Genomic DNA, 20,257 nt, shown 5'->3' with positions numbered 1-20,257 from the left:
CCGGTACTCCCCGGGACAGTTTTTCGACACTCGCACGGATATTACCTTTTCCCGGTATTGACCCGGATGATGCCATTTTTCGGTACTCACACAAATTCGACCATTTTCCGGTACTCCCCGAGACAGTTTTTCGACACTCGCACGGATTCTACCTTTTCCCGGTACTGACCCGGATGATGCCATTTTTGGGTACTCACACAGATTCGACATTTTTCCGGTACTCCCCGGGACAGTTTTTCGACACTCGCACGGATTCTACCTTTTGCCGGTTCTGATCCGGATGATGCCATTTTTCGGTACTGACACAGATGAGACCCTTTTTCGGTACTCCCCGGGACAGTTTTTCGACACTCGCACGGATTCTACCTTTTCCCGGTACTGACCCGGATGATGCCATTTTTCGGTAATCACAAAGATTCGACCCTTTTCCGGTACTCCCCGGGACAGTTTTTCGACACTCGCACGGATTCTACCTTTTCCCGGTACTGACCCGGATGATGCCATTTTTCGGTACTCACACAGATTCGACCCTTTTCCGGTACTCCCCGGGACAGTTTTTCGACACTCGCACGGATTCTACCTTTTGCCGGTTCTGACCCGGATGATGCCATTTTTCGATCCTCACACAGAGTCGACCCTTTTTCGGTACTCGTGGGGACAGTTTTTCGACACTCGTAGGAATTCTACCTTTTCCCGGTACTGACCCGGATTCTTCCATTTTTCGGTAGTGACACAGATTCGACCCTTTTTCGGTACTCCCCGAGACAGTTTTTCGACACTAGTACGGATTCTACCTTTTCCCGGTACTGACCCGGATGATGCCATTTTTCGGTACTCACACAGATTCGTCCCTTTTCCGGTACTCCCCGGGACAGTTTTTCGACACTCGCACGGATGCTACCTTTTCCCGGTACTGACCCGGATGATGCCATTTTTGGGTACTCACACAGATTCGACATTTTTCCGGTACTCCCCTGGACAGTTTTTCGACACTCGCACGGATTCTACCTTTTCCCGGTACTGACCCGGATGATGCCACTTTTCGGTACTCACACAGATTGGACATTTTTCCGGTACTCCCCGGGACAGTTTTTCGACACTCGCACGGATTCTACCTTTTGCCGGTTCTGATCCGGATGATGCCATTTTTCGGTACTGACACAGATGAGACCCTTTTTCGGTACTCCCCGGGACAGTTTTTCGACACTCGCACGGATTCTACCTTTTCCCGGTACTGACCCGGATGATGCCATTTTTCGGTAATCACAAAGATTCGACCCTTTTCCGGTACTCCCCGGGACAGTTTTTCGACACTCGCACGGATTCTACCTTTTCCCGGTACTGACCCGGATGATGCCATTTTTCGGTACTCACACAGATTCGACCCTTTTCCGGTACTCCCCGGGACAGTTTTTCGACACTCGCACGGATTCTACCTTTTGCCGGTTCTGACCCGGATGATGCCATTTTTCGATCCTCACACAGAGTCGACCCTTTTTCGGTACTCGTGGGGACAGTTTTTCGACACTCGTAGGAATTCTACCTTTTCCCGGTACTGACCCGGATTCTTCCATTTTTCGGTAGTGACACAGATTCGACCCTTTTTCGGTACTCCCCGAGACAGTTTTTCGACACTAGTACGGATTCTACCTTTTCCCGGTACTGACCCGGATGATGCCATTTTTCGGTACTCACACAGATTCGTCCCTTTTCCGGTACTCCCCGGGACAGTTTTTCGACACTCGCACGGATGCTACCTTTTCCCGGTACTGACCCGGATGATGCCATTTTTGGGTACTCACACAGATTCGACATTTTTCCGGTACTCCCCTGGACAGTTTTTCGACACTCGCACGGATTCTACCTTTTCCCGGTACTGACCCGGATGATGCCACTTTTCGGTACTCACACAGATTGGACATTTTTCCGGTACTCCCCGGGACAGTTTTGCGACACTCGCACGGATTCTACCTTTTGCCGGTTCTGATCCGGATGATGCCATTTTTCGGTACTGACACAGATTAGACCCTCTTTCGGTACTCCCCGGGACAGTTTTTCGACACTCGCACAGATTCTACCTTTTCCCGGTACTGACCCGGATGATGCCATTTTTTGGTACTCACACAGATTCGACATTTTTCCGGTACAACCCGGGACAGTTTTTCGACACTCGCACGGATTCTACCTTTTCCCGGTACTGACCCGGATGATGCCATTTTTCGGTACTCACAAATATTCGACCCTTTTCCGGTACTCCCCGGGACAGTTTTTCGACACTCGCACGGATTCTACCTTTTCCCGGTACTGACCCGGATGATGCCATTTTTCGGTACTCACACAGATTCGACCCTTTTCCGGTACTCCCCGAGACAGTTTTTCGACACTCGCACGGATTCTACCTTCTCCCGGTACTGACCCGGATGATGCCATTTTTCGGTACTCACACAGATTCGACCCTTTTCCGGTACTCCCCGGGACAGTTTTTCGACACTCGCACGGATTCTACCTTTTGCCGGTTCTGATCCGGATGATGCCACTTTTCGGTACTCACACAGATTGGACATTTTTCCGGTACTCCCCGGGACAGTTTTTCGACACTCGCACGGATTCTACCTTTTGCCGGTTCTGATCCGGATGATGCCATTTTTCGGTACTGACACAGATTAGACCCTCTTTCGGTACTCCCCGGGACAGTTTTTCGACACTCGCACAGATTCTACCTTTTCCCGGTACTGACCCGGATGATGCCATTTTTTGGTACTCACACAGATTCGACATTTTTCCGGTACAACCCGGGACAGTTTTTCGACACTCGCACGGATTCTACCTTTTCCCGGTACTGACCCGGATGATGCCATTTTACGGTACTCACAAAGATTCGACCCATTTCCGGTACTCCCCGGGACAGTTTTTTGAAACTCGCACGGATATTACCTTTTCCCGGTATTGACCCGGATGATGCCATTTTTCGGTACTCACACAAATTCGACCCTTTTCCGGTACACCCCGAGACAGTTTTTCGACACTAGTACGGATTCTACCTTTTCCCGGTACTGACCCGGATGATGCCATTTTTCGGTACTCACAAAGATTTGACCCTTTTCCGGTACTCCCCGGGAAAAATTTTTGACACTCGCACGGATTCTACCTTTTCCCGGAACTGACCCGGATGATGCCATTTTTGGGTACTCACACAGATTCGACATTTTTCCGGTACTCCCCGGGACAGTTTTTCGACACTCGCACGGATTCTACCTGTTGCCGGTTCTGATCCGGATGATGCCATTTTTCGGTACTGACACAGATGAGACCCTTTTTCGGTACTCCCCGGGACAGTTTTTCGACACTCGCACGGATTCTACCTTTTCCCGGTACTGACCCGGATGATGCCACTTTTCGGTACTGACACAGATTGGACATTTTTCCGGTACTCCCCGGGACAGTTTTTCGACACTCGCACGGATTCTTCCTTTTGCCGGTTCTGATCCGGATGATGCCATTTTTCGGTACTGACACAGATTAGACCCTCTTTCGGTACTCCCCGGGACAGTTTTTCGACACTCGCACGGATTCTACCTTTTCCCGGTACTGCCCCGGATGATGCCATTTTTCGGTACTCACACAGATTCGACCCTTTTCCGGTACTCCCCGGGACAGTTTTTCGACACTCGCACGGATTCTACCTTTTGCCGGTTCTGATCCGGATGATGCCATTTTTCGGTACTGACACAGATTAGACCCTTTTTCGGTACTCCCCGGGACAGTTTTTCGACACTCGCACAGATTCTACCTTTTCCCGGTACTGACCCGGATGATGCCATTTTTGGGTACTCACACAGATTCGACATTTTTCCGGTACTCCCCTGGACAGTTTTTCGACACTCGCACGGATTCTACCTTTTCCCGGTACTGACCCGGATGATGCCACTTTTCGGTACTGACACAGATTGGACATTTTTCCGGTACTCCCCGGGACAGTTTTTCGACACTCGCACGGATTCTTCCTTTTGCCGGTTCTGATCCGGATGATGCCATTTTTCGGTACTGACACAGATTAGACCCTCTTTCGGTACTCCCCGGGACAGTTTTTCGACACTCGCACGGATTCTACCTTTTCCCGGTACTGCCCCGGATGATGCCATTTTTCGGTACTCAAACAGATTCGACCCTTTTCCGGTACTCCCCGGGACAGTTTTTCGACACTCGCACGGATTCTACCTTTTGCCGGTTCTGATCCGGATGATTCCATTTTTCGGTACTGACACAGATTAGACCCTCTTTCGGTACTCCCCGGGACAGTTTTTCGACACTCGCACAGATTCTACATTTTCCCGGTACTGACCCGGATGATGCCATTTTTTGGTACTCACACAGATTCGACATTTTTCCGGTACAACCCGGGACTGTTTTTCGACACTCGCACGGATTCTACCTTTTCCCGGTATTGACCCGGATGATGCCATTTTTCGGTACTCACACAAATTCGAACCTTTTCCGGTACTCACCGAGACAGTTTTTCGACACTCGCATGGATTCTACCTTTTCCCGGTACTGACCCGGATGATGCCATTTTTGGGTACTCACACAGATTCGACATTTTTCCGGTACTCCTCGGGACAGTTTTTCGACACTCGCACGGATTCTACCTTTTCCCGGTACTGACCCGGATGATGCCATTTTTCGGTACTCACACAGATTCGACCCTTTTCCGGTACTCCTCGGGACAGTTTTTCGACACTCGCACGGATTCTACCTTTTGCCGGTTCTGATCCGGATGATGCCATTTTTCGGTACTGACACAGATGAGACCCTTTTCGGTACTCCCCGGGACAGTTTTTCGACACTCGCACGGATTCTACCTTTTCCCGGTACTGACCCGGATGATGCCATTTTTCGGTACTCACAAAGATTCGACCCTTTTCCGGTACTCCCCGGGACAGTTTTTTGACACTCGCACGGATTCTACCTTTTCCCGGTACTGACCCGGATGATGCCATTTTTCGGTACTCACACAGATTCGACCCTTTTCCGGTACTCCCCGGGACAGTTTTTCGACACTCGCACGAATTCTACCTTTTGTCGGTTCTGACCCGGATGATGCCATTTTTCGATCCTCACACAGAGTCGACCCTTTTCCGGTACTCGTGGGGATAGTTTTTCGACACTCGTAGGAATTCTACCTTTTCCCGGTACTGACCCGGATTCTTCCATTTTTCGGTAGTGACACAGATTCGACCCTTTTTCGGTACTCCCCGAGACATTTTTTTACACTAGTATGGATTCTACCTTTTCCCGGTATTGACCCGGATGATGCCATTTTTCGGTACTCACACAGATTCGTCCCTTTTCCGGTACTCCCCGGGACAGTTTTTCGACACTCGCACGGATGCTACCTTTTCCCGGTACTGACCCGGATTATGCCATTTTTCGGTACTCACACAGATTCGAGCCTTTTTCGGTACTCCTCGGGACAGTTTTTCGACACTCGCACGGATTCTACCTTTTCCCGGTACTGACCCGGATGATGCCATTTTTCGGTACTCACACAGATTCGACTTTTTTCCGGTACTCCCCGGGACAGTTTTTCGACACTCGCACGGATTCTACCTTTTCCCGGTACTGACCCGGATGATGCCATGTTTCGGTACTCACACATATTCGACCCTTTCCCGGTACTCCCCGGGACAGTTTTTCGACACTCGCACGAATGCTACCTTTTCCCGGTACTGACCCGGATGATGCCATTTTTCGGTACTCACACAGATTGGACATTTTTCCGGTACTCCCCGGGACAGTTTTTCGACACTCGCACGGATTCTACCTTTTCCCGGTACTGACCCGGATGATGCCATTTTTGGGTACTCACACAGATTCGACATTTTTCCGGTACTCCCCGGGACAGTTTTTCGACACTCGCACGGATTCTACCTTTTCCCGGTACTGACCCGGATGATGCCATTTTTCGGTACTCACACAGATTCGACCCTTTTCCGGTACTCCCCGGGACAGTTTTTCGACACTCGCACGGATTCTACCTTTTCCCGGTACTGACCCGGATGATGCCATTTTTCGGTACTCACACAAATTCGACCCTTTTCCGGTACTCCCCGGGACAGTTTTTCGACACTCGCACGGATTCTACATTCTGCCGGTTCTGATCCGGATGATGCCATTTTTCGGTACTGACACAGATTAGACCCTTTTTCGGTACTCCCCGGGACAGTTTTTCGACACTCGCACAGATTCTACCTTTTCCCGGTACTGACCCGGATGATGCCATTTTTGGGTACTCACACAGATTCGACATTTTTCCGGTACTCCCCTGGACAGTTTTTCGACACTCGCACGGATTCTACCTTTTCCCGGTATTGACCCGGATGATGCCATTTTTCGGTACTCACACAAATTCGAACCTTTTCCGGTACTCACTGAGACAGTTTTTCGACACTCGCACGGATTCTACCTTTTCCCGGTACAGACCCGGATGATGCCATTTTTGGGTACTCACACAGATTCGACATTTTTCCGGTACTCCCCTGGACAGTTTTTGGACACTCGCACGGATTCTACCTTTTCCCGGTACTGACCCGGATGATGCCATTTTTCGGTACTTACACAGATTCGACCCTTTTCCGGTACTCCCCGGGACAGTTATTCGACACTCGCACGGATTCTACCTTTTGCCGGTACTGACCCGGATGATGCCATTTTTCGGTACTCACACAGATTCGACCCTTTTCCGTTACTCCCCGGGACAGTTTTTCGACACTCGCACGGATTCTACCTTTTCCCGGTACTGACCCGGATGATGCCATTTTTCGGTACTCACAAAGATTCGACCCTTTTCCGGTACTCCCCGGGACAGTTTTTTGACACTCGCACGGATTCTACCTTTTCCCGGTACTCACCCGGATGATGCCATTTTTCGGTACTCACACAGATTCGACCCTTTTCCGGTACTCCCCGGGACAGTTTTTCGACACTCGCACAGATTCTACCTTTTCCCGGTACTGACCCGGATGATGCCATTTTTGGGTACTCACACAGATTCGACATTTTTCCGGTACTCCCCTGGACAGTTTTTCGACACTCGCACGGATTCTACCTTTTCCCGGTATTGACCCGGATGATGCCATTTTTCGGTACTCACACAAATTCGAACCTTTTCCGGTACTCACTGAGACAGTTTTTCGACACTCGCACGGATTCTACCTTTTCCCGGTACAGACCCGGATGATGCCATTTTTGGGTACTCACACAGATTCGACATTTTTCCGGTACTCCCCTGGACAGTTTTTGGACACTCGCACGGATTCTACCTTTTCCCGGTACTGACCCGGATGATGCCATTTTTCGGTACTTACACAGATTCGACCCTTTTCCGGTACTCCCCGGGACAGTTATTCGACACTCGCACGGATTCTACCTTTTGCCGGTACTGACCCGGATGATGCCATTTTTCGGTACTCACACAGATTCGACCCTTTTCCGTTACTCCCCGGGACAGTTTTTCGACACTCGCACGGATTCTACCTTTTCCCGGTACTGACCCGGATGATGCCATTTTTCGGTACTCACAAAGATTCGACCCTTTTCCGGTACTCCCCGGGACAGTTTTTTGACACTCGCACGGATTCTACCTTTTCCCGGTACTCACCCGGATGATGCCATTTTTCGGTACTCACACAGATTCGACCCTTTTCCGGTACTCCCCGGGACAGTTTTTCGACACTCGCACGGATTCTACCTTTTGCCGGTTCTGACCCGGATGATGCCATTTTTCGATCCTCACACAGAGTCGACCCTTTTCCGGTACTCGTGGGGACAGTTTTTCGACACTCGTAGGAATTCTACCTTTTCCCGGTACTGACCCGGATTCCTCCATTTTTCGGTAGTGACACAGATTCGACCCTTTTTCGGTACTCCCCGAGACAGTTTTTTTACACTAGTACGGATTCTACCTTTTCCCGGTACTGACCCGGATGATGCCATTTTTCGGTACTCACACAGATTCGTCCCTTTTCCGGTACTCCCCGGGACAGTTTTTCGACACTCGCACGGATGCTACCTTTTCCCGGTACTGACCCGGATTATGCCATTTTTCGGTACTCACACAGATTCGTCCCTTTTCCGGTACTCCCCGGGACAGTTTTTCGACACTCGCACGGATGCTACCTTTTCCCGGTACTGACCCGGATTATGCCATTTTTCGGTACTCACACAGATTCGAGCCTTTTTCGGTACTCCTCGGGACAGTTTTTCGACACTCGCACGGATTCTACCTTTTCCCGGTACTGACCCGGATGATGCCATTTTTCGGTACTCACACAGATTCGACCCTTTTCCGGTACTCCCCGGGACAGTTTTTCGACACTCGCACGGATTCTACCTTTTCCCGGTACTGACCCGGATGATGCCATATTTCGGTACTCACACAGATTCGACCCTTTTCCGGTACTCCCCGGGACAGTTTTTCGACACTCGCACGGATGCTACCTTTTCCCAGTACTGACCCGGATGATGCAATTTTTCGGTACTCACACAGATTGGACATTTTTCCGGTACTCCCCGGGACAGTTTTTCGACACTCACACGGATTTTACCTTTTGCCGGTTCTGATCCGGATGATGCCATTTTTCGGTACTGACACAGATTCGACCCTTTTTCGGTACTCCCCGGGACAGTTTTTCGACACTCGCACGGATGCTACCTTTTCCCGGTACTGACCCGGATTATGCCATTTTTCGGTACTCACACAGATTCGAGCCTTTTTCGGTACTCCTCGGGACAGTTTTTCGACACTCGCACAGATTCTACCTTTTCCCGGTACTGACCCGGATGATGCCATTTTCCGGTACTCACACAGATTCGACCCTTTTCCGGTACTCCCCGGGACAGTTTTTCGACTCTCGCACGGATTCTACCTTTTCCCGGTACTGACCCGGATGATGCCATTTTTCGGTACTCACAAAGATTCGACCCTTTTCCGGTACTCCTCGGGACAGTTTTTCGACACTCGCACGGATTCTACCTTTTCCCGGTACTGACCCGGATGATGCCATTTTTCGGTACTCACACAGATTCGACCCTTTTCCGGTACTCCCCGGGACAGTTTTTCGACACTCGCACGGATTCTACCTTTTCCCGGTACTGACCCGGATGATGCCATTTTTCGGTACTCACACAGATTCGACCCTTTTCCGGTACTCCCCGGGACAGTTTTTCGACACTCGCACGGATGCTACCTTTTCCCGGTACTGACCCGGATGATGCAATTTTCCGGTACTCACACAGATTCGACCCTTTTCCGGTACTCCCCGAGACAGTTTTTCGACACTCGCACGGATTCTACCTTTTCCCGGTACTGACCCGGATGATGCCATTTTTGGGTACTCACACAGATTCGACATTTTTCCGGTACTCCCCGGGACAGTTTTTCGACACTCGCACGGATGCTACCTTTTCCCGGTACTGACCCGGATGATGCCATTTTTTGGTACTCACACAGATTCGACCCTTTTTCGGTACTCCCCGAGACAGTTTTTCGACACTCGCACGGATTCTACCTTTTCCCGGTACTGACCCGGATGATGCCATTTTTCGGTACTCACACAGATTCGACCCTTTTTCGGTACTCCCCGAGACTGTTTTTCGACACTCGCACGGATTCTACCTTTTCCCGGTACTGACCCAAATTCTTCCATTTTTCGGTAGTCACACAGATTCGACCCTTTTTCGGTACTCCCCGGGTAAGTTTTTCGACACTCGCACGGATTCTACCTTTTCCCGGTACTGACCCGGATGATGCTATTTTTCGATACTCACACAGATTCGACCATTTTTCGGTACTCCCCGGGACAGTTTTTCGACACACGCACGGATTCTACCTTTTCCCGGTACTGACCCGGATGATGCCATTTTTCGGTACTCATAGAGTTTCGACCCTTTTTCGGTACTCCTTGAGACAGTTTTTCGACACTCGCACGGATGCTACCTTTTCCCGGTACTGACCCGGATGATGCAATTTTTCGGTACTCACACAGATTCGACCCTTTTTCGGTACTCCCCGGGTAAGTTTTTCGACACTCGCACGGATTCTACCTTTTCCCGGTACTGACCCGGATGATGCTATTTTTCGATACTCACACAGATTCGACCATTTTTCGGTACTCCCCGGGACAGTTTTTCGACACACGCACGGATTCTACCTTTTCCCGGTACTGACCCGGATGATGCCATTTTTCGGTACTCACACAGATTCGACCCTTTTCCGGTACTCCCCGGGACAGTTTTTCGACACTCGCACGGATTCTACCTTTTCCCGGTACTGACCCGGATGATGCCATTTTTCGGTACTCATAGAGATTCCACCCTTTTTCGGTACTCCTTGAGACAGTTTTTCGACACTCGCACGGATGCTACCTTTTCCCGGTACTGACCCGGATGATGCAATTTTTCGGTACTCACACAGATTCGACCCTTTTCCGGTACTCCCCGAGACAGTTTTTCGAAACTCGCACGGATTCTACCTTTTCCCGGTACTGACCCGGATGATGCCATTTTTGGGTACTCACACAGATTCGACATTTTTCCGGTACTCCTCGGGACAGTTTTTCGACACTCGCACGGATTCTACCTTTTCCCGGTACTGACCCGGATGATGCCATTTTTCGGTACTCACACAGATTCGACCCTTTTCCGGTACTACCCGGGACAGTTTTTCGACACTCGCACGGATTCTACCTTTTCCCGGTACTGACCCGGATGATGCCATTTTTCGGTACTCACACAGATTCGACCCTTTTCCGGTACTCCCCGAGACAGTTTTTCGACACTCGCACGGATGCTACCTTTTCCCGGTACTGACCCGGATGATGCAATTTTTCGGTACTCACACAGATTCGACCCTTTTCCGGTACTCCCCGAGACAGTTTTTCGACACTCGCACGGATTCTACCTTTTCCCGGTACTGACCCGGATGATGCCATTTTTGGGTACTCACACAGATTCGACATTTTTCCGGTACTCCCCGGGACAGTTTTTCGACACTCGCACGGATGCTACCTTTTTACGGTACTGACCCGGATGATGCCATTTTTTGGTACTCACACAGATTCGACCCTTTTTCGGTACTCCCCGTGACTGTTTTTCGACACTCGCACGGATTCTACCTTTTCCCGGTACTGACCCGGATGGTGGCATTTTTCGGTAGTCACACAGATTCGACCCTTTTTCGGTACTCCCCGGGTAAGTTTTTCGACACTCGCACGGATTCTACCTTTTCCCGGTACTGACCCGAATGATGCTATTTTTCGATACACACACAGATTCGACCATTTTTCGGTACTCCCCGGGACAGTTTTTCGACACACGCACGGATTCTACCTTTTCCCGGTACTGACCCGGATGATGCCATTTTTCGGTACTCACACAGATTCGACCCTTTTCCGGTACTCCCCGGGACAGTTTTTCGACACTCGCACGGATTCTACCTTTTCCCGGTATTGACCCGGATGATGCCATTTTTCGGTACTCATAGAGATTCGACCCTTTTTCGGTACTCCTTGAGACAGTTTTTCGACACTCGCACGGATGCTACCTTTTCCCGGTACTGACCCGGATGATGCAATTTTTCGGTACTCACACAGATTCGACCCTTTTTCGGTACTCCCCGAGACTGTTTTTCTACACTCACACGGATTCTACCTTTTCCCGGCACTGACCCGGATGATGCCATTTTTCGGTAGTCACACAGATTCGACCCTTTTTCGGTACTCCCCGGGTAAGTTTTTCGACACTCGCACGGATTCTACCTTTTCCCGGTACTGACCCGGATGATGCTATTTTTCGATACTCACACAGATTCGACCCTTTTCCGGTACTCCCCGAGACAGTTTTTCGACATTCGCACGGATTCTACCTTTTCCCGGTACTGACCCGGATGATGCCATTTTTGGGTACTCACACAGATTCGACATTTTTTCGGTACTCCCCGGGACAGTTTTTCGACACTCGCACGGATGCTACCTTTTTACGGTACTGACCCGGATGATGCCATTTTTTGGTACTCACACAGATTCGACCCTTTTTCGGTACTCCCCGAGACTGTTTTTCGACACTCGTAGGAATTCTACCTTTTCCCGGTACTGACACAGATTCTTCCATTTTTCGGTAGTGACACAGATTCGACCCTTTTTCGGCACTCCCCGAGACAGTTTTTCGACACTAGTACGGATTCTACCTTTTCCCGGTACTGACCCGGATGATGCCATTTTTGGGTACTCACACAGATTCGACATTTTTCCGGTACTCCCCGGGACAGTTTTTCGACACACGCACGGATTCTACCTTTTCCCGGTACTGACCCGGATGATGCCATTTTTCGGTACTCACACAGATTCGACCCTTTTCCGGTACTCCCCGGGACAGTTTTTCGACACTCGCACGGATTCTACCTTTTCCCGGTATTGACCCGGATTATGCCATTTTTCGGTACTCATAGAGATTCGACCCTTTTTCGGTACTCCTTGAGACAGTTTTTCGACACTCGCACGGATGCTACCTTTTCCCGGTACTGATCCGGATGATGCAATTTTTCGGTACTCACACAGATTCGACCCTTTTTCGGTACTCCCCGGGTAAGTTTTTCGACACTCGCACGGATTCTACCTTTTCCCGGTACTGACCCGGATGATGCCATTTTTCGGTACTCACACAGATTCGACCCTTTTCCGGTACTCCCCGGGACAGTTTTTCGACACTCGCACGGATTCTACCTTTTCCCGGTACTGACCCGGATGATGCCATTTTTCGGTACTCATAGAGATTCGACCCTTTTTCGGTACTCCTTGAGACAGTTTTTCGACACTCGCACGGATGCTACCTTTTCCCGGTACTGACCCGGATGATGCAATTTTTCGGTACTCACACAGATTCGACCCTTTTCCGGTACTCCCCGAGACAGTTTTTCGACACTCGCACGGATTCTACCTTTTCCCGGTACTGACCCGGATGATGCCATTTTTGGGTACTCACACAGATTCGACATTTTTCCGGTACTCCTCGGGACAGTTTTTCGACACTCGCACGGATTCTACCTTTTCCCGGTACTGACCCGGATGATGCCATTTTTCGGTACTCACACAGATTCGACCCTTTTCCGGTACTCCCCGGGACAGTTTTTCGACACTCGCACGGATTCTACCTTTTCCCGGTACTGACTCGGATGATGCCATTTTTCGGTACTCACACAGATTCGACCCTTTTCCGGTACTCCCCGGGACAGTTTTTCGACACTCGCACGGATGCTACCTATTCCCGGTACTGACCCGGATGATGCAATTTTTCGGTACTCACACAGATTCGACCCTTTTCCGGTACTCCCCGAGACAGTTTTTCGACACTCGCACGGATTCTACCTTTTCCCGGTACTGACCCGGATGATGCCATTTTTGGGTACTCACACAGATTCGACATTTTTCCGGTACTCCCCGGGACAGTTTTTCGACACTCGCACGGATGCTACCTTTTCCCGGTACTGACCCGTATGATGCCATTTTTTGGTACTCACACAGATTCGACCCTTTTTCGGTACTCCCCGAGACTGTTTTTCGACACTCGTAGGAATTCTACCTTTTCCCGGTACTGACACAGATTCTTCCATTTTTCGGTAGTGACACAGATTCGACCCTTTTTCGGCACTCCCCGAGACAGTTTTTCGACACTAGTACGGATTCTACCTTTTCCCGGTACTGACCCGGATGATGCCATTTTTGGGTACTCACACAGATTCGACATTTTTCCGGTACTCCCCGGGACAGTTTTTCGACACTCGCACGGATTCTACCTTTTCCCGGTACTGACCCGGATGATGCCATTTTTCGGTACTCACACAGATTCGACATTTTACCGGTACTCCTCGGGACAGTTTTTCGACACTCGCACGGATTCTACCTTTTCCCGGTACTGACCCGGATGATGCCATTTTTCGGTACTCACACAGATTCGACCCTTTTCCGGTACTCCCCGGGACAGTTTTTCGACACTCGCACAGATGCTACCTTTTCCCGGTACTGACCCGGATGATGCCATTTTTCGGTACTCACACAGATTCGACCCTTTTTCGGTACTCCCCGAGACAGTTTTTCGACACTCGCACGGATGCTACCTTTTCCCGGTACTGACCCGGATGATGCCATTTTTCGGTACTCACACAGATTCGACCCTTTTTCGGTACTCCCCGAGACTGTTTTTCTACACTCACATGATTCTACCTTTTCCCGGTACTGACCCGGATGATGCCATTTTTCGGTACTCATAGAGATTCGACCCTTTTTCGGTACTCCTTGAGACAGTTTTTCGACACTCGCACGGATGCTACCTTTTCCCGGTACTGACCCGGATGATGCAATTTTTCGGTACTCACACAGATTCGTCCCTTTTCCGGTACTCCCCGAGACAGTTTTTCGACACTCGCACGGATTCTACCTTTTCCCGGTACTGACCCGGATGATGCAATTTTTCGGTACTCACAAAGATTCGACCCTTTTCTGGTACTCCCCGGGACAGTTTTTCGAAACTCGCACGGATTCTACCTTTTCCCGGTATTGACCCAAATGATGCCATTTTTCGGTACTCACACAAATTCGACCCTTTTCCGGTACTCCCCGAGACAGTTTTTCGACACTCGCACGGATTCTACCTTTTCCCGGTACTGACCCGGATGATGCCATTTTTGGGTACTCACACAGATTCGACATTTTTCCGGTACTCCCCGGGACAGTTTTTCGACACTCGCACGGATGCTACCTTTTCCCGGTACTGACCCGGATGATGCCATTTTTCGGTACTCACACAGATTCGACCCTTTTTCGGTACTCCCCGAGACTGTTTTTCCACACTCGCACGGATTCTACCTTTTCCCGGTACTGACCCGGATGATGCCATTTTTCGGTACTCACACAGGTTCGACCCTTTTTCGGTACTCCCCGAGACTGTTTTTCGACACTCGCACGGATGCTACCTTTTCCCGGTACTGACCCGGATGATGCAATTTTTCGGTACTCACACAGATTCGACCCTTTTCCGGTACTCCCCGAGACAGTTTTTCGACACTCGCACAGATTCTACCTTTTCCCGGTACTGACCCGGATGATGCTATTTTTCGATACTCACACAGATTCGACCATTTTTCGGTACTCTCCGGGACAGTTTTTCGACACACGCACGGATTCTACCTTTTCCCGGTACTGACCCGGATGATGCCATTTTTCGGTACTCACACAGATTCGACCCTTTTTCGGCACTCTCCGAGACAGTTTTTCGACACTAGTACGGATTCTACCTTTTCCCGGTACTGACCCGGATGATGCAATTTTTCGGTACTCACACAGATTCGACCCTTTTCCGGTACTCCCCGAGACAGTTTTTCGACACTCGCACGGATTCTACCTTTTCCCGGTACTGACCCGGATGATGCCATTTTTCGGTAATCACACAGATTCGACCCTTTTCCGGTACTCCCCGAGACAGTTTTTCGACACTCGCACGGATTCTACCTTTTCCCGGTACTGACCCGGATGATGCAATTTTTCGGTACTCACACAGATTCGACCCTTTTCCGGTACTCCCCGGGACAGTTTTTCGACACTCGCACGGATTCTACCTTTTGCCGGTTCTGACCCGGATGATGGCATTTTTCGATACTCACACAGAGTCGACCCTTTTCCGGTACTCGCCGGGACAGTTTTTCGACACTCGTAGGAATTCTACCTTTTCCCGGTACTGACACAGATTCTTCCATTTTTCGGTAGTGACACAGATTCGACCCTTTTTCGGCACTCCCCGAGACAGTTTTTCGACACTAGTACGGATTCTACCTTTTCCCGGTACTGACCCGGATGATGCCATTTTTGGGTACTCACACAGATTCGACATTTTTCCGGTACTCCCCGGGACAGTTTTTCGACACTCGCACGGATTCTACCTTTTCCCGGTACTGACCCGGATGATGCCATTTTTCGGTACTCACACAGATTCGACATTTTACCGGTACTCCTCGGGACAGTTTTTCGACACTCGCACGGATTCTACCTTTTCCCGATACTGACCCGGATGATGCCATTTTTCGGTACTCACACAGATTCGACCCTTTTCCGGTACTCCCCGGGACAGTTTTTCGACACTCGCACAGATGCTACCTTTTCCCGGTACTGACCCGGATGATGCCATTTTTCGGTACTCACACAGATTCGACCCTTCTTCGGTACTCCCCGAGACAGTTTTTCGACACTCGCACGGATGCTACCTTTTCCCGGTACTGACCCGGATGATGCCATTTTTCGGTACTCACACAGATTCGACCCTTTTTCGGTACTCCCCGAGACTGTTTTTCTACACTCACACGGATTCTACCTTTTCCCGGCACTGACCCGGATGATGCCATTTTTCGGTACTCACACAGATTCGACCCTTTTTCGGCACTCCCCGAGACTGTTTTTCGACACTAGTACGGATTCTACCTTTTCCCGGTACTGACCCGGATGATGCCATTTTTCGGTACTCACACAGATTCGACATTTTTCCGGTACTCCTCGGGACAGTTTTTCGACACTCGCACGGATTCTACCTTTTCCCGGTACTGACCCGGATGATGCCATTTTTCGGTACTCATAGAGATTCGACCCTTTTTCGGTACTCCTTGAGACAGTTTTTCGACACTCGCACGGATGCTACCTTTTCCCGGTACTGACCCGGATGATGCAATTTTTCGGTACTCACACAGATTCGTCCCTTTTCCGGTACTCCCCGAGACAGTTTTTCGACACTCGCACGGATTCTACCTTTTCCCGGTACTGACCCGGATGATGCAATTTTTCGGTACTCACAAAGATTCGACCCTTTTCTGGTACTCCCCGGGACAGTTTTTCGACACACGCACGGATTCTACCTTTTCCCGGTATTGACCCAAATGATGCCATTTTTCGGTACTCACACAAATTCGACCCTTTTCCGGTACTCCCCGAGACACTTTTTCGACACTCGCACAGATGCTACCTTTTCCCGGTACTGACCCGGATGATGCCATTTTTCGGTACTCACACAGATTCGACCCTTTTTCGGTACTCCCCGAGACAGTTTTTCGACACTCGCACAGATTCTACCTTTTCCCGGTACTGACCCGGATGATGCTATTTTTCGATACTCACACAGATTCGACCATTTTTCGGTACTCTCCGGGACAGTTTTTCGACACACGCACGGATTCTACCTTTTCCCGGTACTGACCCGGATGATGCCATTTTTCGGTACTCATAGAGATTCGACCCTTTTTCGGTACTCCTTGAGACAGTTTTTCGACACTCGCACGGATGCTACCTTTTCCCGGTACTGACCCGGATGATGCAATTTTTCGGTACTCACACAGATTCGACCCTTTTCCGGTACTCCCCGAGACAGTTTTTCGACACTCACACAGATTCTACCTTTTCCCGGTACTGACCCGGATGATGCTATTTTTCGATACTCACACAGATTCGACCATTTTTCGGTACTCTCCGGGACAGTTTTTCGACACACGCACGGATTCTACCTTTTCCCGGTACTGACCCGGATGATGCCATTTTTCGGTACTCACACAGATTCGACCCTTTTTCGGCACTCTCCGAGACAGTTTTTCGACACTAGTACGGATTCTACCTTTTCCCGGTACTGACCCGGATGATGCCATTTTTGGGTACTCACACAGATTCGACATTTTTCCGGTACTCCCCGGGACAGTTTTTCGACACTCGCACGGATTTTACCTTTTCCCGGTACTGACCCGGATGATGCCATTTTTCGGTACTCACACAGATTCGACATTTTTCCGGTACTCCCCGGGACAGTTTTTCGACACTCGCACGGATTCTACCTTTTCCCGGTACTGACCCGGATGATGCCATTTTACGGTACTCACACAGATTCGACCCTTTTCAGGTACTCCCCGGGACAGTTTTTCGACACTCGAACGGATGCTACCTTTTCCCGGTACTGACCCGGATGATGCAATTTTTCGGTACTCACACAGATTCGACCCTTTTCCGGTACTCCCCGAGACAGTTTTTCGACACTCGCACGGATTCTACCTTTTCACGGTACTGACCCGGATGATGCCATTTTTCGGTACTCACACAGATTCGACCCTTTTCCGATACTCCCCGAGACAGTTTTTCGACACTCGCACGGATTCTACCTTTTCCCGGTACTGACCCGGATGATGCAATTTTTCGGTACTCACACAGATTCGACCCTTTTCCGGTACTCCCCGGGACAGTTTTTCGACACTCGCACGGATTCTACCTTTTGCCGGTTCTGACCCGGATGATGGCATTTTTCGATACTCACACAGAGTCGACCCTTTTCCGGTACTCGCCGGGACAGTTTTTCGACACTCGTAGGAATTCTACCTTTTACCGGTACTGACACAGATTCTTCCATTTTTCGGTAGTGACACAGATTCGACCCTTTTTCGGCACTCCCCGAGACAGTTTTTCGACACTAGTACGGATTCTACCTTTTCCCGGTACTGACCCGGATGATGCCATTTTTGGGTACTCACACAGATTCGACATTTTTCCGGTACTCCCCGGGACAGTTTTTCGACACTCGCACGGATTCTACCTTTTCCCGGTACTGACCCGGATGATGCCATTTTTCGGTACTCACACAGATTCGACATTTTACCGGTACTCCTCGGGACAGTTTTTCGACACTCGCACGGATTCTACCTTTTCCCGGTACTGACCCGGATGATGCCATTTTTCGGTACTCACACAGATTCGACCCTTTTCCGGTACTCCCCGGGACAGTTTTTCGACACTCGCACAGATGCTACCATTTCCCGGTACTGACCCGGATGATGCCATTTTTCGGTACTCACACAGATTCGACCCTTCTTCGGTACTCCCCGAGACAGTTTTTCGACACTCGCACGGATGCTACCTTTTCCCGGTACTGACCCGGATGATGCCATTTTTCGGTACTCACACAGATTCGACCCTTTTTCGGTACTCCCCGAGACTGTTTTTCTACACTCACACGGATTCTACCTTTTCCCGGCACTGACCCGGATGATGCCATTTTTCGGTACTCACACAGATTCGACCCTTTTTCGGCACTCCCCGAGACTGTTTTTCGACACTAGTACGGATTCTACCTTTTCCCGGTACTGACCCGGATGATGCCATTTTTCGGTACTCACACAGATTCGACATTTTTCCGGTACTCCTCGGGACAGTTTTTCGACACTCGCACGGATTCTACCTTTTCCCGGTACTGACCAGGATGATGCCATTTTTCGGTACTCATAGAGATTCGACCCTTTTTCGGTACTCCTTGAGACAGTTTTTCGACACTCGCACGGATGCTACCTTTTCCCGGTACTGACCCGGATGATGCAATTTTTCGGTACTCACACAGATTCGTCCCTTTTCCGGTACTCCCCGAGACAGTTTTTCGACACTCGCACGGATTCTACCTTTTCCCGGTACTGACCCGGATGATGCAATTTTTCGGTACTCACAAAGATTCGACCCTTTTCTGGTACTCCCCGGGACAGTTTTTCGACACTCGCACGGATTCTACCTTTTCCCGGTATTGACCCAAATGATGCCATTTTTCGGTACTCACACAAATTCGACCCTTTTCCGGTACTCCCCGAGACACTTTTTCGACACTCGCACAGATGCTACCTTTTCCCGGTACTGACCCGGATGATGCCATTTTTCGGTACTCACACAGATTCGACCCTTTTTCGGTACTCCCCGAGACTGTTTTTCGACACTCGCACGGATTCTACCTTTTCCCGGTACTGACCCAAATTCTTCCATTTTTCGGTAGTCACACAGATTCGACCCTTTTTCGGTACTCCCCGGGTAAGTTTTTCGACATTCGCACGGATTCTACCTTTTCCCGGTACTGACCCGGATGATGCTATTTTTCGATACTCACACAGATTCGACCATTTTTCGGTACTCCCCGGGACAGTTTTTCGACACACGCACGGATTCTACCTTTTCCCGGTACTGACCCGGATGATGCCATTTTTCGGTACTCACACAGATTCGACCCTTTTCCGGTACTCCCCGGGACAGTTTTTCGACACTCGCACGAATTCTACCTTTTCCCGGTACTGACCCGGATGATGCCATTTTTCGGTACTCATAGAGATTCGACCCTTTTTCGGTACTCCTTGAGACAGTTTTTCGACACTCGCACG

The sequence above is a fragment of the Vitis vinifera genome, chromosome 5, assembly GCF_030704535.1.
Source record: "Vitis vinifera cultivar Pinot Noir 40024 chromosome 5, ASM3070453v1".
NCBI lineage: Eukaryota > Viridiplantae > Streptophyta > Magnoliopsida > Vitales > Vitaceae > Vitis > Vitis vinifera.
This window is presented reverse-complemented; position numbering follows the sequence as displayed.